The 22,341-nt window shown below is 34.5% G+C and overlaps 1 non-coding gene and 1 pseudogene across 2 annotated transcripts in view; one reads left to right on the forward strand and one right to left on the reverse strand.

Annotated features, from left to right (window-relative positions):
- Positions 1 to 22,341, reverse strand: part of LOC144374669 (transport and Golgi organization protein 1 homolog) — a 51,318-nt pseudogene that overhangs the window by 11,437 nt on the left and 17,540 nt on the right. Inside the window, exons 7-17 of the transcript XR_013434016.1 lie at positions 7,559 to 7,687; positions 5,223 to 5,244; positions 4,211 to 4,299; positions 3,893 to 3,970; positions 3,695 to 3,805; positions 2,551 to 2,622; positions 2,267 to 2,371; positions 1,501 to 1,623; positions 1,297 to 1,402; positions 238 to 293; positions 59 to 149 (exon numbers count right to left, since the gene is read on the reverse strand). The product of XR_013434016.1 is annotated as a transport and Golgi organization protein 1 homolog (transcript). The remainder of the gene's footprint in view (positions 1 to 58; positions 150 to 237; positions 294 to 1,296; positions 1,403 to 1,500; positions 1,624 to 2,266; positions 2,372 to 2,550; positions 2,623 to 3,694; positions 3,806 to 3,892; positions 3,971 to 4,210; positions 4,300 to 5,222; positions 5,245 to 7,558; positions 7,688 to 22,341) is intronic.
- On the forward strand, positions 20,701 to 20,807 carry LOC144374674 (U6 spliceosomal RNA). The gene has a single exon (XR_013434019.1). It is a non-coding gene; the product is annotated as a U6 spliceosomal RNA (small nuclear RNA).

The raw sequence follows: 22,341 nt of genomic DNA on the forward strand, positions 1-22,341 counted from the left end.
TTTCCAATAAATTTTTAAGGCTTTCCAACATGGCAATTTCTTCTCAAGAAGAACCCACCTTCTAGATTACATTTTGTGGACATCGAGGCTCTTAGCTTAAGTTGTAAAAGTTTTAGATCCTCTTCAACTACTGATATTGTAGTTTTTGTCTAAAAATTGCAGAAAAGAGAGGTATTCTTAAAAGTGAGGCACAGGAAGAATTCACAGGTACTATGGGACTCTTACAAAGAACTATACCCGAGAGACATCCATCATCTGCTTAATTTGATCTTTGATCTTCTCATTCCGATCACCTAAAAAACAAAAGACTTTAGCTTTTTCTTTCCTTACTTTTAACTCTATATTCTCCTAACTTCCCTAAACTAAAGAATGATTGTGTTCAAACACTGGAAGAAAAAAATCAATTAAATAATTAAACTGATTAGACTAATGACTTTTAAGAGAATTGCAAGCTTAGATTTAAAAAAAAAAAAGAGAGAGGTGAATTTCAGACTGGGGTTGTGGCTCAGTGGTAGAGTGCTCACCTAGCATGTGTGAGGCACTGAGTTTGATCCTCAGCATAAAAATAAATAAAAGTACTGTGTCTGTCTTAAAAAAAAAAAGTGAATTTCTAGTTTGCACAACTAAAATGTTATCTATGCTATTCTTGTAAGATAAAAGCTTTTCTTCTCTCTCAGATCTATCTTCACCTGGGCAATAAGTGTCTTGTTTAGAAAGATTCAATCCTCTATTTTCTCCCTGAATCTACTACCAGGTGTGGTTTGAAATACTTGCTATGTAAGCAATATCCAACTTGGGAGAAAACATCTGGAAATATTTTCCTCATCAGTAAACACTGTTACACTCCCTCTCTAGCTTTCTGATAGTCTCTAGCCTCTGTTCTCACAGCCTTAGTTTATGGTTCCAACTGCCTCCGGACTGACTGTGGACCTTAAAATCACAGAGCCATAGAGATGATGAGTATCAAAATCAAGTATCATCTGCATAAGTTAAGAAATAAATTTATCTTACTGTAGAATGTTCAATATTTAGAGGTATAGGATATGACTATTGTAGCTGCAGTGTACTTACTAGTTTTCAATAGGATAGAAAAAGTGTTCTTCACATGCCTATTGCTACATTATACCCCAACAACCCACCTCTGCCAATGCAACAGACATATCTATAGATCCAGTGATATGTGTCTACAACCCTGAAGCTTAAGAAAAAATTAAGCCAGCTGAAAAGTGGCATCTGTATACTTAATTAAAGACAGGAAAGCAAAAAAGGATTCAACCTCCCTGAGACTGATCTTACCTGCTAACTCTCCATTGGTTAATTCATCTGACTCATCTCGACTTTGATCCTCAGATTCAGATTCACATTGAAACCGATTCAACTGTGTAATGTGATTAGTCAAAGCCTAGAAGAGAAGCAAAAGGTTGGAAGACTCTCGATTTTAATTCAGAAGATTTCAGGAGAATTCATGAGATGAAACATGTATTTGGAGTATAAACTTACATTAATAGTATCATCTTTTTGACTAAGAGTTACTTGTAAATCTTTCTGGGTCTTCTCAAATGATTTCATTTGTTCACTGAGCTCAGCGTGTGATGTACTCCAGTCTTTTACTTCCTGCTGCAACTGAAAAGTCAAAACACATGAATTCCTATGGGTTAGGGAGGGGTTTCTGCACTGGATATATCAGGACTACAAGACTTAGACAAAGAAATAGAGAGCCATACTCCTCGGTGGCCTGCCTCAATCGAGGGGGTTGAGACCTTGGTTAAGGAAGAGGGCAGAGTGGCCTCAAGTCTCACAGCTGCAGTAAGAACATCAGAGCTATCAGGAAGTTGACCCTGTTTATTGCATTCCCCAGAAAATTGCTGCCAATTCAAATAATTTATCTCCAGCAGGAATGGCTGGGCACATATGACTGTCTCCTAAATTTAGATTCCTTATCATGTAATCTTCCCTTGGCCAGTGAATCAGTAACTATTCAAAAGAGGATCATAAAATACTTAATTTTCTGGTTTAAAAAGTTTCTTTGAGGCTATTCAAGTTAATAACTGATTGACATTTGATAAGAAAAGCAATAATCCAAAAATCCAAAACAGATGGAGACCATATATATGCACTCAATTTGGGGAGCATTGTTTAAACTTTGCATATCTAGAAAAGGTCCTACATGAAAATTCCTTACCTCAGAAACAGATCCAAGAAATATACAAGATAATGATATTCACTTCTCTAGTTTACATTATGTATGACATCAAATTTTCTTTACCTGCTCTTTCTCCTTCTTAAGCATGGTATTTTCTTTCTGAAGCTGACAGCATTTCAACTTCACCTTCTCTTCACGAATCTTAGCTTCAGTAAGGAGAATTTGAAGCTAATGAAAAACACTACAGTTAGTGAATTAATTCCAAAGAAGAAACAAAGTTATACTTTCCCAAACAAGACATCATATAGTTCTCATTTTTTGCACATTTTAGCACACCTCAAATTTTTGGTCCGCAACAAAACTAAGATGTAGTACTAATATCCGTTAGCAATAGTTGGCAGCTTTACCTCTGAAAGTTCAGAAGTATTTACTGAAATGACATCTTTAAGCTTCTCTATAGATTTCTTATTTTCCATTATCTGCCAGGTGAAAACAGAACACAAAATATGCATTAGGATTTCAGTAGAAATACTGATATATATGTGTGTGTGTGTGTGTGTGTGTGTGTGTGTGTGTGTGTGTATGTACACATACATATATATACTAAAAAAGATAAACACAACAAAATTTTTGTCAAGCCATCCCATTACATTTCAGGTAAATGCAGGGGATCCAGCTTTGGACTAAGCAAAAAATCAAGAACTGAAAGAGATGAGGGAAAATGAAGTCATCAATATTTCATGGCATCCACAACCTTACTGTTTATGAAATAACCAGAAAAAAGTTCAAAGTATAGAAAATCATAATGCAATAAGTAAATAAAATGTTTTAAAGCATAGAAAATTAACTAATTAATTACTGTTTCAAGTAAACCAGTTCAAATTAGTAATTTTTTTTCTAGTGATAGAGAAAAAATTTCCCAAGATCATTTTTAAAATTTTCTTATCTGAAGTAAAAAATGATAAAATTTAAGGAAGAATAGACTAATCTCACATACAGAAGAATTCCAAAAAAATTATAAAGATACTTGCTCCTTAAGGAAGTGGACATAAATCTGCAATCTTTGTTTGCAATGCCTGGGATTCAATCCTGGGCCTCATGCATGCTAGGCAAGTGCTCTACCATGAGCTGCATCCTGAGCTTGTAACTCTTCATACTTTAACTGTGGGCTGTGCATGGTAACTTCCAAAGAATACAATATGAAAAGGATTGGAAAGAATTTTTACAGTGGAGAAATCTGATAAATACTACCTCAGCTAGGTGATCAAGCTTACTTGGGGGTAGGATATTTCAGAACACACTCTCTACCATCTTTTGCAACTTTTATGTAATTACAGAAACTTATAGAAATTGAAAATGAAATATGTAAGTAAAAAATTTTTAAGTTGTTGTATCAGTACTTAAAAGTTCCACAAAATGGGCAGAAGTGGGTTCAACTTCCTTGACTCCTAATCTTACTTTAGTTAACAGCTGGACTAAGTTCAACTTAACCAATTTTACAAAATATTTCAAAAGCCAAATTGCAGTAATACTTAGCAGCAAAACTCTTACCAAGTCCTGATTCTTAGCTTTCTGTTCTCTCTCAGATTCTAACATAACATGAAGACTTTTAGCTCCCTCATCCAGAAGTTCTTTAGCTTTTTCAAGAAGCTTCATTTTATCCTGGAAAAAAAAGGTGTCAAGATTACTCACTCATTACATTTACTTTTGAGTTTAGAATGTAATTCCCCCCAAAGAAGGGATTTTTACCTTATAATTAGTTGCTTCATCAGAAAGAATCATATTTTGTTTCATGGTCTCTTGGACCTGTTTCTTTGATTCCTTCATCTATGTAAATAAAGCATTCAGAATTAAGATACACAAATTATAGTGCTACCATACAAGTTACTTCCAAACAAGTGACCCTTTCCAGAAGAAAGCAGTACTTAATACATATGACTGTTTAGAATTTGAATGATTTGTAGGAAATAATGAAACAAAAATTTTAAAATATGATTTTTAAATTAAAACAGGTAGGAATGATTCAAGCTAGAACCAAGGGAGAAAGAAACAAAAAAATAATTATACCTTCTGTTCATAATTTGACAATTTCTGCATTAGTTCTTCATTTTCTTTCATGAAATTGTTCACCTTTTTGGAAATTTGCTGTTCATTGACTAAAAGGGGGAAATACACAAGATTATTACAATCACTAAATGAAATTCAATTACTCAATCTACTAAAAGCAAAGACATGTTATATGGTACTATGAGGAAATACTTCTTAGCATAACTATTATGCTTTTAAAAAGCAATCTATGCTTATTAGCAATAAGAGTATAAAAATTATTAGAATTTAAGAAAAATATAAGAACAATGATATTTTGCTGGGTGCAGTGGTGCACACCTGTAATCCCAGTGGCTCAGGAGGCTGAGCTAGAAGGATTCCAAGTTCAAAGCCAGCCTCAGCAAGAGCCAGACACTAAGCAACTAAGTGAGACTTGGTCTCTAAATATAGGGGGTTGGCGATGTGGCTCAGTAGAGTGCCCCAGAGTTCAATCCCAGGAACCCCTCCCATCCAAAATGATATTTCAATTTAAGCTAATTTCACAGATGGGAAATACAGTAAAGTGTTGTAGCTTGATATTCCCCCCTTCTCAAAACACTTTCTTTTCCGAAAATGGAATCATTTAATTCTTTGCAAAGAAAAACAGAAATGAAAACATACTGATTCACATTACCATTCTTCAAATTATCTACTCAATTACTTAATGCATGATTAAATCATTAAAATAGAAATACTCTTCAAATGTAATACATCTGCATTACATCAATATTCAAAGTTAATCTGCCCCAAATTAAAACTTATCATCATCTCCCTATCCACAATTTGTTCCTCCTCTTTATCTCCTATCTCAGAGTTGGAACCATCATCATCTACTCTATTATCCATGCTAGCAACCTAGGAATAGTAAAATTTTCAGGAGGTATAAAAGATAATAGACATTAAAAGTCACTGTATCTACTTCTAACATACATGAAACACACATCAAACACCAATACAAAGGGTTATTACAAGTTTAATAAACCTAAAAATTTACCTTGATATACTCTATCTTTTACCTAGAAGAGAGAAAAAAGATTAAATTTGATGTCAAACATCTGCTCAATAGAAACAGCATTCCTAAAACAACAGTCAGAATCATAACCAAGTGAGAATTTAATAACATTCTGGTTCAGGATAATAATTTATAGGATTAAAAATAAGTAAAGGTTAACAAGCCTTTTAAATTTAATTGGTAGTGATATTTCATAAATAGACTCTGACATAAAAACACTAAGATATGTATTTCACAGCAAAGATGTGTGTGTGTGTGTGTGTGTGTGTGTGTGTGTGTGTGTGTATACTCAAAATCATTTACTTGACAATTCTAAATAACCAGGATAAAGTCTAGAAACAATGACTATTCAAAAGAAATCTGAGGAAACAATATTAAATGCATAATCTTTGTACTAAGATATGCCACTTTCACTCACCAGAAAACATCTTAGAACTCCAATTTAAATTTGGCTATTGGCTGAATTTAGAAACTAAGAGGCTACATCATCTTATTTCTGCAAACCACTAAATATATAGCAAGAAATCTGAAAGGAAAGACTGCTTGAAGAAAATGCACAAGCAATAAGAGAAATGACAATTAACATATTCTGGAAAGGACAAAAACAATCGTTTCCAAAAAACAGCAATAAACTACCTGATAATAAAACCTAAGCAGAAATTTTTTTAAAACATCACTAAATTTCTTTGTAACTTAGCATATTACTTGTCCTTTCAAATGTTATAAATGGTGATGGGATATTCAGATGTGTCCACGGATCATCCAGGAGATCTTCGTAACAGGAAATTGCATTCAGAAAACTCCAACACAGAAAAAAATGAACATTTCTTTAATGTCATAGCCTTGCTAACCTTTTACTCAAAATGACAACAGAGGAAAATGGGAAGTAGCATAAAAGCAGTCATCTAAGGTAGGGAGACTAAAGTTTTAAAGTCAAATGCTGAAACTGAGGAGCAACAAGCTAGGAACCACATCCCACATAACCTAGTGAAAAGAGAAACAGGTACCAGGGTTCTTGAAATGAAAGAAACAAGAGAGAGAAATATAAAATGTTTTCCCTTCTCTTTATCCTTCTATTTCCTTTTTACTTTTAGCTGAGAAAAAGTTCATTGAGATTAGAAAATTCCTCACAGGAATCCAGGCAAACAATTCTTCTATTTAAGAAGGGAATACTTTTTAAGAGATTTTACACTCAATTGTACAAGGAGAGGAAACTTATCTTAACAATGATATGTCTGAAATAATTAAGAAATCAGAAAAAGAACACTCAGATTTGAAAAGATTTGTATCCAATGCTTTTGGCCTCTTTAACTGTTAGGCTTTTCATATGCAAAGTCCATTTACCTAAAATAATTTTCTTCCAATTATGTTAAATAACTATGAAACAGAATGACCTACAGTACAAACATAAGTATGTATAAGCGCATATATATACCTACAGTACAAACATAAGTATGTATAAGCGCATATATATATACACATATATATATACACATATATACACACACACACACACACACACACACACACACACTTATACATATATGTACACACATACACAGAGATAGACTAATTCTGCTCAGGAAAAAAAAAACCTTAATGAACAAAACATTTAATGGATTTTTGGACAACACATAATCTATACTTCCAAATAAAAAGGTATTTTCTGTACATATGATCAAATCATAAAATCTGGGAAAAATTTATATAAAAGACTGGAAAAATTATATCATCTCCTTTTTCTCACTTTACTGTATTTCTTTGCAGCATTTCCCCCTGTTTGTATGTTTATATTAACATACAGTTCATCGACATTTAAATCTTAGTTTCTGCTTTTTTTTCCCACTTCACATTTAATTGTGAGCATTTTCTGTACCTCAAAGCTTTGAAATAAATAAATCTGCCTACTATTCCACTAATCGAACATACAATAACCCCTAAATGAATTATGTTGTGCTAAGTCTTCAATCTAATACACTGTTCCATTGAAAAACATTACCAAAATCTTCAAAGCATAGTTATTTCTTTAAGATAGATTACTAGACATATATGCTACATAAAAGGATATTTATCTAACCTATCCCATCTTTTATCCCACTTTTAAGACTTCTGATACATATGAAACTACTGGTCAGGATGGCTGTAAGAATTACCAGTTCTACCAACTGCACCCACACTAAATTATTTTATAATGTTAGTTTGACTTAAACCACTATTTTGTGTTTTAGCAATTGAAAAAGAAAAAAAGGGGGGGCAGTGACTATATAAAATAATCCTTGTGCTTATGTGCTAAGGTATAAGTAAGTTAATTTACTCACAAGAGCAGTTCTCCAAGAGAAAATGACAAAGGATACAATCCCAAAGAAAACAGCGAATACTACAGGCTTCCATGGTAGTCCATAAAAATCAGGCCCAGGTTGAGTATCATCAGGCAATGTAGTAAACAGCTTAAACAGACAAATTAGAAGAAATGGGAAACCTTAAATTTATAACAAAACAGTCACAAAGAATCATGGCAATTCTAAACCAACTTCCTCATCAGAAATCCACCTCCTCAATATTTTCCAATAGCTTCTTCAAGAGAGAGGATACTGGCAGTCTCATATTTTTTGTTCGCTTCCAGTGTTTTCAAGTATAATGAATCTAAATACTTTTTAAAAATATTTATTTATGTATCTTTAGTTTTAGGGTGGACACATTGTTTTGTTTTTATATGGTGCTGAGGATCGAACCCAGTGCCTCATGTATGCTAGGCAAGCGCTCTACTGAACCACAACCCCAGCCCGAATCTAAATACTTTAAATTGAGCATACATTTCCAGTTTGTAACAGGCCCTATATCATCACATAGTCTAACACCTGGCTAGAATCCCTCTGGATCATTCTTTTCTCTTAGATAACCTGGTTTTTATAATTTAAAATATTCATTTAAGACAAAACTTAAATACATGAAAGAACTAATTAATTTTATGGCAACAAATAAAAACAATGACGATATATGTATAAGATTTTAAATCTTACTTCCATTCCACTCTTATATACAGATACGTGACATATAATTTCAGACAACTCTTGAAAACTGGCTTGGATAAACTTCTCTGAATTTAACATCCTTCTATAAAATTCAGAGCCTAATTTTAAATGGTTGCTCAAAGGCAGTGCAGTAAACACCTGCCAACTCTTCCCTGTTTTCACCGCCCTCTACACGTAATACGAGATAACTGTCACTTGGGCCCAATTCCCCAGCAGTCTCCTTAGGGAAAAGACCTGTAGTAACATTAGCTGTTTGGATTGTTGGCTGCATTTCAGAACATACCATGAGGTTGTCACCTTTATTCCGTCAAAAAAAAAGTGCAAGTGGGGAGAGCTCAAGTACACTCTCACCAGCCTCGCTTAACCATACAGTCACGTCCTGCCTGCCTTGGGCCTGACACACTCCATTTCTCCGTCACCACGACAGTCAGTGCACCCACTCCGCCAGAACTCAGCCACCCGACAGGGGTCCCAGGAGCTCTGGGTCCCCCAGGGAAACAGTGACAGAAGGCACAGTGGCAGGTACTGAGTCCATGGTGTAGGGACGGCTGAGTGGAAGCGACGCTTCCCTGCAGAACAGCACAGGACCCTCTCTTTCACCATTTCCTACTTCAGTAGGACCCAGCGCAGGGGGCGGGTACTGGGAGTGAACTTTGCCTTCCTCCACCACAGGCGCTTTCCGCCCAAGGCACGTAAAACCAGTCATCAGAGGAAGCCCCTGGGTGGACTGCAGTGAGCAGACAGAGGATGCTGAGGGGCGTGGTGGGGAGCGGGAAGAACCAACTGCGGAGCCCAGCGGGGGACAGCGCCAGTAGAGCCAAGTGGAAGAGTCCAAATGAAAGGACTCCAGAAGGAAAGAGGCTCACCTGTCCCCGGAACTTGGAGAGGACCGGCGATTTAGAAGGCCCTGGAGGAAGCCAGGGAAACTAGCAGAAGGGGATTATAGGCAGAGACTAGGAAAAAGGAGAAAGTCAGGCCTCCCAGCCCCTCCCAGAGCAAAACCCTTTTGTCAACGTGTTGAGACACCAGGTACCTACCTGCCCCCAAAAGTGCAGACAGAAGAGGAGAAGCTTCTCCTGCTCCCTTCTAAAGGACTACTGCTCGGACTGGGCTTTCCTTCCCTGCTCACTCTAGTCCTGTTACTTTCTCCAATTGTGGATGACACTCTTTTTAAAAAAGCCTAACCCTAAGGAATCATGTCATTATCACCCCACGCTGGTGGCTTCATTTCTGGATGCCACATTTTAGGGTTGCATGACTTGTGGAAAAGAACAGAATCATGAATAGCCCAAAAAGCACGTGCTAAAAATTGAAGAAACTGGGGACATTTAACTTGGGGAGGAAATGAACATCTGTGGATCTTTAAAAATCTGTCGTCAAGTTGAATATAGTCAATTCAAAAGAACAAGAATAAGCAGGAAAGCACTGAAAAAGAAGAGCAATGAAGGGTACAGGGAGGGCAGACTATATAATTAATTCATGTACCCTCGTCCAAGCCCAGGAATACATAGAGATTGTGGGACAGAATAGAGAATCCAGAAACAGAACCAACTGGACATTTGGGGTACAATAAAAGTTAGTTTGGGGAAAATAGACTTTCTAATAAGTAGCGTTACCACATGGAAAATTATAAAATTGGATTTTTCTCTACTTATTCAAAAGATAAACTACAAATGGATAAGAAACATGAATGTAAAAATAGAAAATAAACAAGTACTAGAAAATATTAAGTGAAATTTTCTATGTATTATGAGTGGGCAAAACCTGCCTCATTGAAAAAAATCTTTCCTGGCTGTATCTAAACCTGCTACACACACACACACACACACTCACACACACACACACACACACACACGCAGTTTGACAATGACAAACTGAGAAAAAATATTTGCAACATATTATTGTCCAAAGAATCATGTTCCTGAAATACAAAGAACATTATAAATAAAATGGCCAGCAAACCTATACAAAAATGGGCTGAAGAAATAAACAGATCTCAGGAAAAGAAATGCAAATAGCTATAACATATGGAAACGTGCTCTGCTTAGCTCATAATGAACAAAATACAAATTAAACCACACCAAGACACCATTTCTCACTTGCATTGGCAAGATCCAAACGTTTGACAACATAATCAGTAGGTGAGAGAATGTGGGGGAATACAAATTCTCAGACACTGCTAATAAGTATACAAAATGATACAACCCTTATGAATGAGATTTGGCAACATCTCCCAAAACTGCTTATATATTTACCTATTAACTCAACAATCCCACTTTTTTTTTTAACTTTTTCAGTGCTGGGGAAGGGTATCTTGGGCAAGTGCTCTACTGCTGAGCTATAGTCCACCAGCCCTAATTTCTAAAGATACTGGGAATACAACAAAAAATGTTTAAAACTTGTATTTACAAAACTATGTTATTCAAGCATTAATTATAACAATACAAGATGGTCACAAAAGGCTGAAACAACCGTCATCAATGAAAGTTGTTGAATAAACCAAAGAAGAAAGAAAATAATTTTAAATACTGCTAAGAGCTGGTTTCCGGAATACATTTTTTAAAAATGAAGTAGAGAAAAATATTTATAGAATACTATTTGTATCTTAGAAAGTGAAAAAAGATGAATATATTATTTCTTATAGCTTTGAGGTAAAACTGACATGCAATAAATTACATGTATTTAAAGTGTGCAATTTGATGAATTTTAACATGAAATTATGAAATCACCATTATAATCAAGATAATATACACATCCTTTACTTCCAAAAATATTCTCATTCTCTAGGTAATTTTGCCCTTTGTCACCCTTCTTTCTTGCCCCCCACTTTCCCATTCCTCCAGCAAAATGTCTTATCTTAATAGATTGCTTTGTATTCCTCAAGTTTTATGTGTATGGGATAATATATTGTATTTTCTATGGCTTCTCTTATTCAGCATAATTTGAGATTCATCTACATCAGTTTATCTATCATCTATTTTTATTGCTGAGTAGCATTTCATTACATGTACATACCACAATTTGTCTATCATCTATTGATAGACATTTGGATTTTTTTCCAGTTTGGGGCTTTTACAAATAAAATAGCCAAGAACACTGATATAAAATTCCTCCTATTGCTTTATAACTTATCTTTTCTTTGGAAAAGAATGGTTGGATATGACTGGTGTATGTTTACCTTTTTAAGAAGGTGATTCTACCACTTTATATCCCCACCAGATGTGTACCCATCCAGTTCCTCCATCTCTTCTCCAACCACTCAGCACAATTGTCTTTAATATTAGATATTTAATAAGTGTGTAGTGGTAACTCTTATGCTTCAAAATTGCATTTCCCTGATAATTATGTCAAGCATTTTTAATGTATTTACTATCTGTTTATCTTCTTTGATGAAGTGTTATTTTACAGGACTATATTTTTTTCTAATGCGTTCTAAGAGTTCTTCATATATCCTTGATGCAAGTCTTGATAAATGCTTTAGAGTAATTTCCTCCCAGCTTGTGTTTTGTCTATTTCATTGACTTCAAAGAGTATTTTGAATTACAGAGGTTTTAGTTTGATGAATCCCACATTGTCAAATCCTTTTTAATGCTTTTGTTGTCAAATTTAAGAAATCTTTGCCAAACCTAAGTTCAACAAAAATTTTTCTCTTATTTTTTTTTCCTAGAGGTTTTGTAGTTTTGAGTTTAATATTTAAGTCTGTGAGTTAATTCAGGTGTCTAATGCAAGGCATGGATCAACATTTTGCATATAAATATGCAGTAATTTCAGTACCATTTGCTGAAAAAACTTTCCATTCTCTACTTGTCTTTCCATCTTTGTCAATGACTGTTGCCATATATATTGTGTATCTATCTCTGAATTCTTGGCTCTGTTTCAATATGTTTTGTCTGCAATCCTGATTACTGTAGCTTTAGAATATTTTTTTTCCTCTTCATATGGTACTAGGGATTGAACACAGGACCTTGCATATGCTAGGCAAGTCCTCTACCACTGAGCTACATCCCCAGCCCTAGATTAAGTCTTGAAGCCACGTTGCAATCAGCTTGTCATTTTCTACAAAACTCTGCAGGGATTTTGATTGGAATAATGTTGACTCTGGTGATTAAACTGGGATGAATGGACACCTTAGTCTTCTGACTCATAAATTAGGTATATCTCTCCATTTAGGTTCTCTTTAAATTCTATCAGCAATATTTTATAGTTTTGAATATATACATTTTAGTTTTTGCCACGTTTATGTTTAAATACTTCATATTTTTATTCTATTGTACATGGAAATCTTTAAAATTTCAATTTCTAATTATTCATTGTTAATATATAGAAAATATAATTGCTTTTAGATGTAAATTTTATCTGTCAACCTTACAATAGCTTTTTTCTAGATCATACCAGATTGTATCTATATATATTCATGTTATCTGAAAAGAAAGAGAATTTTATTTCTTCCTTTCCAATCTGAGTGCATTTTATTTCTTTTTCTTGCCTTAGTATACTAGCTATTTCCTTACTGCACCCCAGTACAATGCTGAATAGATGTAATGAGAGTAGACATCTCTGTTTGGTTTCTGATCTTGGGGAAAAGTATTCAATTATCAACCATTAAGTATGAGGTTAGCTGCATTTTTTCAGAGGATGTTTTAAGCTCCCTTCTATTCCTAGTTTGTTGTTTGTTTTTCTACATCAATAATCAATGCTGAGGGGCTGGGGTTGATACTCAGTGGTAGAGCACTTGCCTAGCATGTGTGAGGCAATGGGTTCAAATCTCAGCACCGCATATAAATAAGTGAATAAAATAAAAGTTAATCAACATCTAAAAATATTTTTAAAATAATAATCAGGGCTGATTTTTTTTACATGTTGATGCGATTTATTGTCACCTACTTGTACATGCACACAAAATAACAATATAATTTGGCCAATATTACTCCCCAACATTTCCCCCCTCTGCTATATTTTTTAAATGCTTGTTTTGTATCTCTCGAGCTAAACACAAAGATTGTGCTTTTAGGTACATCAATGTGGTAAATTTCATTGATTTTCAAATGTTAAATAAATTTTGGATTCTTGACATAAATCCCCATCATCCATCTAGTTTTTGTCTATGATGTATTTTCCTTTTACATATTGTTGTATTTGACTTAAATTTTTGTTTAGAATTTCTGTACAGATTCATTGGAGATCCCATGAGAGGTATGTGGTTTTCTTTTCTTATTATATCTTTGTCTTGGTTTGGTGTAGTGATAACACTGGATTCATAGGAGAAATATTTCCTTGGTTTAATATTCTACAAGGGTTTAGTATTACTACTACTATTAGGAATTAGTATCATTTCTTCCTTACAGGTTTAATTGGATCACCAATAAAGCTATCTTGGTCTTATATTTTTTTCTTTGTAGAAAGGTTTTTACCTATACCTTCAATTTCTTTAATAGTCAACAAGGTTTATGAAATTGTCTGTTTTTCTTGAGTGAACTTTTGCAATTTGTGGTTTAAATAGAATTTCTTCATTTCATCTAAATTGTCAAGTTAATTAACATAAACTGTTCATAATATCCCCATTATCAGTCTAGTATCTGTGAAATCTGTAGTGATATCCCTTCTCTGATTGCGAATATTGGTAACCCGTGTCTCCTCTTTTATTTCCCTCACTAGATGTTGATCAATTTTATTCATCTTAAAGAACTAGCTTTGGGTTTCATTGATTTTCTCTTATTTTCCCTTTTTTAAAATTTTACTGACTTATGGTCTTTATTATATCTTTTTTTCTTGCTTACTTGGAGATTAACTTATTTTTCCTTTTCTAGTTTCTCATAGTAGGAACTAAGTCAATGACTGGAGACTTATTTTTTAATAAAGCTATCTTGGGCCTGGTAGTGCTATAAATTTTCCAATAACACTTTAGTGACATTGCACAAATGGATATGTTGTTTTCAGTTTTATTCAACTCAAAATATGAATTTCTTCTCTGATTTATTTGACTCAAAAATTATTTAGCAGTGGGGGCTAAGGTTGTAGCTCAGTGGTAAAGTGCTTGCCTCACATGTGTGAGGCACTGGGTTCGATCCCCAACACCACATAAAAAATAAATGTACTGTGTTGTCCATTTATACCAAATATATATATATATGATAGATAGATACAGATATACATATAGATATAGATAGATAGCAGATAGCAGCCTGGCACTTAAGTTTTCAAATATTTGAGAATTTTCCAGATTTTTCCATTATTGATTTCTCATTTTATTGTGTTCAGAGAATAAGCTTTGCTTGACTTTGAATACTTTTATATTTACTGATAATTTTTTTAAGATCCAGAATATAGTTTATCTTGGTAAATGTTCCATGTGCACTAAGCTCCTTGGGGGTTTTCTATAAATGTCAATTAATTTCAAATGGATGGATTGATTATGTCATTCACACTTTCTACAACCTTACTTTTATTTTTCATTTTCTCCCAATTGCTGAGGAGAGGATATTGAAATCTCTAAATTTAATCTATAGGATTCATCATTTTCCTCATAATTCTATCAATTTTGATACTTCATGTATTTTGAAGTTCTAATATTAAAAGTACAAGCATTTAGGTTTATTATATAATCTTGACTGATTCGTTTATCATTAGGAAATAACTTTCTTTAGTCCTGATGATATATTTTGCCCCACAACCTCTTTTGGTTTAATGTAGCTACTCCAGATTTCCTTTGACTAGTGTTTAACATGAGATACCTTGTTCAATCATTTTAATTTTGACTTCTTTGTGTCTTTCTTTGTGTCTTTACAGTGTTATTCCCTTAGACATCTATTTGGGTCTTGCTTCTTTAGGCAATATGACAATCTCTGTTTTTAACTGATGTATTTAGATACTTTCCACTTAATAGGATTACTGCCGTGCATAGGTGTAAGCTTAATATAATCTTCTATTTGTTCCTTCTGTTCTTTGTTCTTTTTCTTTTCTTTCTGTCTTCTTTTGCAGAAATACCACTATCGGTATTTTTAGTGATTCCTCTATTGGCTTATTAAGCTATAACTCTGTTTTCTAATCTTAGTGCTTCAGGGTTTAGAATATACATCTTTAATTTGTCACAATCTACCTTCAGATGATACTATATTACTTCACATATTCAATAAGAATGTTACAATAGTTACTACCCTTCTGAGATTTATACTGTTGTCATGTATTTTACTTTACATGTTTTCTAAGTCCCATACTACACTGATATTTGTCTTTAAACAGTCAATGACTTTTTAAAATGTTCAAATAAGAAAAATTATTTTAAATATTTATGCACACAGTCACCATTTTCAGTGTTCTTTACTCCTTTATTCCATTATTTCCATCTGCTGTCTTGGTGCAAGTGTAGGTGAATTCTTTCAGCTTGTATGTCAGTACAAGTCTTCATTTTAGAAAGATATTTCACTGGGCATGATATTATCGGCCAACATTATTACTCTTCAAATATATTAAAGGTATCACTCCACTATATTCTCTTATGCCTAATTTCTGACAAGAAATCTGATGTCATCCTTAGTTCTTCTCTACATAAATGTCTTCTCTAACTGCTAAGATTGCTCTTTATCACTGGTTTTGAGCAATTTATTTATGATATAATATACCTTGATATAGCTTTATTCATGCTTTTTGTACTGTAGTCCCATTTAATATCTTGGATCTGCAGATGTACAGTTTTCACAAATTTTTGGCCATCATTTCTTAAAATATTTTTCTGAATACCTCTCATAGCTCAACTTGAAACTGTCCCACAGCTCAATGATGCTCTGGTTCACTTTTCTTTAACAGAAGAAATTTTCCCTGTTTCATTTGGGGTACTTCTCCTGCTATGTCCTCAAGTTCACTAACAATTTCATCACAATGCTTATTCTGGCATTAATCCCATCCACTGTGTTTATCATATATTTTCAACTCTAGAAGTCTGATTTTCTTAAAATATATCTTCTATATCTCTTTTTACCTTTTTAACACACGAAATATAGTAGTAATGACTTTTTAAAAAATGCCATTACCTCATTCTAACATCTCCGATAGTTCTCAGTTGGCTTTGATTGGATGATTCTTCTCCTCATCATTGTGGATTGTATTTTTCTTGCTTCTTTGCATGCCTGGTAAGCTTTGATTCGATGCCATACATTACGAATTACTATTCTTAATATTTCGTATACAATTAAATTACTGGAAACAATTTGATTCTCTTGGGTCTGAATATTTGTTAGGTATGACATAAATTGTAATAGTCAGTCCGAGGTAACACCCTTCTGATTATTCTACCCAACTTCCTTAGATAGTTTTTTCCAGGTGCTATTCTGGTCCCTGTGTTAAGACCTGTTCCTTCTAATCACTTAAGATGGTTTCTCTGACTTGCTAAGCAGTTTCATCACACTTATGTGCAGATCAATACCCTGCTGAACACTCAGAGAGCCTTTCACAGATTTCCAGAATTGTCTCTCAATGTAGCAACCTTCTTTTGGTACTCCACCCTGTGAATTCTAGTCACTTTGGTTTTCCTGGAATCTCAGCACCATCTCTCAATTCATGGTATCCTCTGGTTCTGCCTGACTTTCCCTTCTTTGTCATGGCTTGGGAATCTCTTAACATAGTAAAAGCTGGGGCAACTAAAGAGCTCATAGCATTTGTTCTTTATGTTTCCAGAATCATTCTTTGTTGCTTGATCTTCAATGTTACTGGATCTTAAAATTTTATATGTTTGTGGTTTTTTTCATATTTATTTTAGTTGTTTCAGTTGGGAAGGTGAAGGCAGTACCTATATAAAGCTATCATAGCTAGATGTAAAAATCATTTGCTTTTCTTTTTCTTTTTATGGTGCTGGGGATTGAACACATGGCCTCATGTGTGGTAGGCAAGTGTTCTACCACTGAGCTGCATATCCCTTTTCTCATTTGTTTATTTTTTTAATAGCAGAATGCATAATGAAATAAATTTTAAAAGTTAATTATAAAAGAGAGTAATATCAGGGTAGACAGAACTGGGACAAAAGCTAGAGTTATTTCAAAATCAGGCAGGAGAATCACAAGTTCAAAGCTAGCCTCAGCAACTTAGCAAGTCCCTAGGCAACTTAGTGAGAACTATCTCTAAATAAAAAATAAAGAGCCTAGGTATGTGGCTCAGTGGATAGGAGCCCTGGGTTCAATCACCAGTACCAGAAAACAGAAACAACTTATTTTAACAAATTAACTTTGGCTCTTCTAAATATTTAAATAATTGTAAAATAAATAAAAAAATCTTTAAAAATTAACACCTAAATATTGAAAGCAAAAATGAAACAACCTGTGATATCATGTTGGTGACAAACCACAGAAATGAATTATTTCAAACATACCTTAGTGGGATATAGCTTAAAGACAAGAGAATTTCATCTCATTTCAGGAATACATTCCTGAAAGTATTTTAAACAACATAAATATAGTCGTGTGTTGCTTAATAATGGGAATAAATTCTGAGAAACACATCTTAGGCAATTTCAGTGTGTAAACATCATTGAGTATACTTATACAAACCTAGAAAATATAGCCATTTCCACACGTAGGTATTCATATATGATATATCATCGCTTTGGGGATAAAAACCTATAAGATATTATTATACTGAATTCTGTAGACAATTGTAACATTGTAAATGTTTATATATCTAAACATATCAAAACACAAAAAAGATTAAAAATACTAGGTGTCAAGAATTTTTTAGCTCCATTATTATGCACTAATGACCAAAATGTCATTAAGTGGCACAAGACTGTAAACAATTATATTTATGTCATTGAAAACTGGAACTCCAACATCAGAGAAAGAAAACACAAATCTAAGATAGATGAAGTGAAGTAAAATCTCTCTAACATCCTGAATTTTCATGGGAATTATCTAAATGACATGATCAAAAATCCCCACATATTTCTGAGCTTTGTTCACTAAAAAGGCTTACAAATGACAGTCAATTTGAGCAATAAGCAATCCTAGTACTTGGAATGTAGCCTCTAAATATCATTTCCTATTGAAAGAAACCAAAGTTCTTTTAGAGAAATAGTTCCTTCAAGGTCTGGACAGGGAATGTTTAAGATGAACTTGGAACATCTCATAGTTCAAAAGCAAGGGAAACAGGTAACAATGACCACTAGGTGGTGGCAAAGGGTCCCAGGAGCCAAGATAAAGAGGCTTCTACAAGGCAAAAGGGGGAGAAATTGAGCATCAGATAAGAACAATTACTATTCCTAACTGGATTAAACACACCAAATATTTTTAAATGCATGACATCATATTGACTCTTAAATAAAAGTTAAAAAGATTTCAAAAGCCCCTTTGGGTATCATTTGATAATGCTAGAATAATACCTTACTATTCTGAAAAGTGTTTAAATGAAGAAAAGGAATCAAATGTTTATCTCCTGCCTTAACTATACAAACCGAATATCTGTGTAAAGAATAATCAATCATAGCCAGGCGCTGTGGCACACACTTGCAATCCCAGTAGCTTGGGAGGCTGAGGAGGAAGATAGCAAGTTCAAAGTCAGCCTCAGCAAAAGTGAATTGCTAAAGCAACTCAGTGAGACCCTGTATATAAATAAAATACAAAATAGGGCTGAGGATATGGCTCACTAGCCAAGTGCCCCTGAGTTTAATCCCCAGTACCAAAAAAAAGAAAGAATAATCAATCATAAATTTTTATTTGTATAGGCATCCCAGCCTTTAAATGAAGAAAGAAAAATCCCAGCAATTCAGACCATTGCTATTTTGAAATCTGTAATATATTAGCAAATCTCACCAAGGTCACTGTTGACTAGTAGTCAACATCAAAGGAGAGGACATGCAGATGTCAATGCAATATTTCCTATTAAATTTTCATAAGAAACAGAATTGAACCTAAACCTGACTACCAATTTCCAAGAAATATAAAGCAACAGAGAGAGGCTGAGGTTGTTAGCTCAGCACTTGCCTAGAATGCATGGAGCCCGAGGTTCAATCCCCAGCACCACCAAAAAAAAAAAAAGGCAATAGAGAAAACAGGTTAAATTGTTGTACCAGGGGGATGTCATTTATTCACCCAAACTACAATATATCCTAGAAGTCCCACAAACATATTTTTTTCAATTATTGCAAAAAGTTACAACAAAAGGAGAAATCAATAGAGAGTAACTTATATGAGACTTGTTCTCCCACTGAACGCAACCAGAAAGTTGGAATATATATATTGGTACCAGGGATTGAACTCAGGAGCACTTGATCACTGAGCCACATCCCCAGTCTCAGCCCCATTTTGTATTTTATTTAGAGACAGGATCTCACTGAGTTACTTAGCACCTCACTTTTGGCTTTGAACTTGTGATCCTCCTGTTTCAGCCTCCCGAGCCACTAGGATTAAGGCATGTGCCATCATGCCCAGTCAAAAAAGATTTTTAAAGAGCTATTTTTCAGATAGAAAGCCACAAGGAACATGCAACTGTCACCCCTAAGAGCAGGAGAACAAATAGGTGAGCATTCTACCTGGAGGCACCCTCTAGACCTCAGTTTGAAAATGGGAACACAAATGGGGCACAACAGTCTCACTGAGGAGAGAGAGACCAGAGTTCCAGGAGATTAAGCAGCCAAAAATATGTAGAGAAAACTACCAGAAACATGGGAGCCACAAAGAAAAAGAGTTCCAGAAATCTGCATGGAGGTGGTCTTCAGTTTGGGGCTACATTCTAAGCAGTACCTGTGAGGGCCAAGAACAACTATAAGCTAACCAATCCCACAGTTGGCACTGAGCTGGGAGAAGTCTGGATTCCAGCTAGCCAGAGAGAGTTGACGTACAAAAACAGTATGGTCAACAAGCTCATGAAGAAGTATTTGATCCTGGCATCATGGCACATATCTGTAATCCCAGCAATCAATCCCAGGTTGAGGCAAGAAGATCCCAAGTGTGAGGCTGGCAACTTATCAAGGGCCTAAGGAAGTTAGTGAGACCCTATCTCAAAAGAAAAAAAAAGTTCACTCAATATCATTAATTATCAGGAAATAAACTCACAAAGACATACCCACTAGAATGGCCCAAGTGCTAGTGAAGATGAAGTCAAGTGGAAGTCTCCTAAATTGCTGGTGGAAGTATAAAATGATTGTGGTCATTTTTTAGCATGGCTTGACAGTATCACATAAGACAAAAACATACATTAAACGTAGGAGGCAATTGCACTCCTAGATATGAGTCCACTTATAGTGGCATATATATGAAACAGTACTGTAGGAAAAATGAATCTATAGTTTAAAAAAAAAGTTATCAATGGTTGCCTGGAAGGGGTGGTGAAGGCACTCACTGGGAAGGATCCCAAGGAAACCCCTTTTCTAGTGAAAAAAAAAACTGTTCTATATCTTTATTATGGTAGTTTTTACATGGGTATCTACATTTGTTAAAACTCAGAGTGTGCTTGCTTTGGCAGCACATATACTAAAATTGGAACAATACAGAAAAAATCAGCATAGTCCCCGAGCAAGGATGACACCCACATTTGTGAAGTATTCCATAGTTTTGTGGAACCAACCCTTCAGCAGATGAATGGATAAAGAAACTGTGGTACATATATGAAATGGAATATTACTTATAGCATTAAAAGAGAAAAAAATTATGGCATCTGCGGGTGAATGGGAATATCAGGTTAAGGGAAGTAAGCCAATCCCCAAAACCAAAAGCTGTATGTTCTCTCTGAAAGTGGATGCTGACCCATAATGGGGGTGAGGTGGGTGGTAAGGGGCATGGAAAGAATGGAGGAACTTTGAGCAAAGGGGAGGTAGGACAGGTGAGGGGGCAGAGGGATAGGAAAGATGGTGGAATGAGATGAACCCCATTACCCGAGGTACATGTAGGACTACACGTGTTGTGTACAACTAGGAAAAGTTTTGTTCCATTTATATACAATGAATTGAAATGCATTCTGCTATCATGTATAACCAATTAGAACAAATTTAAAAAACTCACTGATATTGGCTATCAAGAAATTACTGTTAAGTTGTGTGATGGCCCGTGGGTTCATTATACTATTCTCTATGCTTTTCTTTAAAGCTTTTCTAATTAAATTTATTTTTTAACTAGTACATAGAAACAAACATTATAATTATTGAAGTAGATAACATGACATTTTGATGCATGTATACACTATGTAACGTTTAAATCAGTTAAATATATCTACCTCCTCAAACATCATTTCTTTATGGTAAAACTTTCACAATCTTTTTTTCTAGTATTCTAAAATATACAGTATGTTATGGTTACCTTTAGTCCCCTACTATTCTCTCTGCTCTTATTTGAAAGTTTCCATGATAAAAATACTAAAAATAATTTTTAAATTAAGATATAACTTCAAATATTTAAAGGATTTCTATGTAGAAAAGAATTCAAATTTATAGAGGAAATCATGTGGAGGAAAATTTGGAGTCAATACAAGGATGAACTAGACAACAGAAGAACATATAGCCTTGTAAGAGAGTGACTCATGCTAGGAAATACTGGTGTACAGGCCTCATAACTATTCGTCAGGGCCACAGTAAAGAAAATAACAGCAATGAGTGAGAAACTAGACTAACAGCCTTCCAAGGTTTCTTCTAACACTAAGATTCTGCTAAGATTCCATTGATCAATGAATCTGATTGGTGCACATCTCCCAAACACATCAGAGCCTATTACTCTCCAGTCCTATCAGATATCATACTACTTGTTTAAGATTTTACATTGACTTGTTCATAATTTTTGCATATATTTGTTAAGTCCTTTTCTTAAGGCTTTCAAAAATCACAATCATACCTTACACCTGTTAGACTCTTTTAGTCCTCGCACAATGTCCTGTACATACTGGGCCATCAAAATGCCTTTTTGAAATCTCCTTTCAAATCAGTCTCCTAACATTGTGCCTCTTCTTTGCCACTCACGTCTATGTCTTACCTATCACCGTACAATCACTGACCATACCTGCACCACATTCATGTCCCCTGACCTAGACCTAGAGGAGGGCTCTGTGCATACCTAAAAAATATGAATAAAGAAATCCTTCCCATATCATGAGGCTGTTAA

The sequence above is a fragment of the Ictidomys tridecemlineatus genome, unplaced genomic scaffold (assembly GCF_052094955.1).
Source record: "Ictidomys tridecemlineatus isolate mIctTri1 unplaced genomic scaffold, mIctTri1.hap1 Scaffold_81, whole genome shotgun sequence".
NCBI classification, from domain to species: domain Eukaryota; kingdom Metazoa; phylum Chordata; class Mammalia; order Rodentia; family Sciuridae; genus Ictidomys; species Ictidomys tridecemlineatus.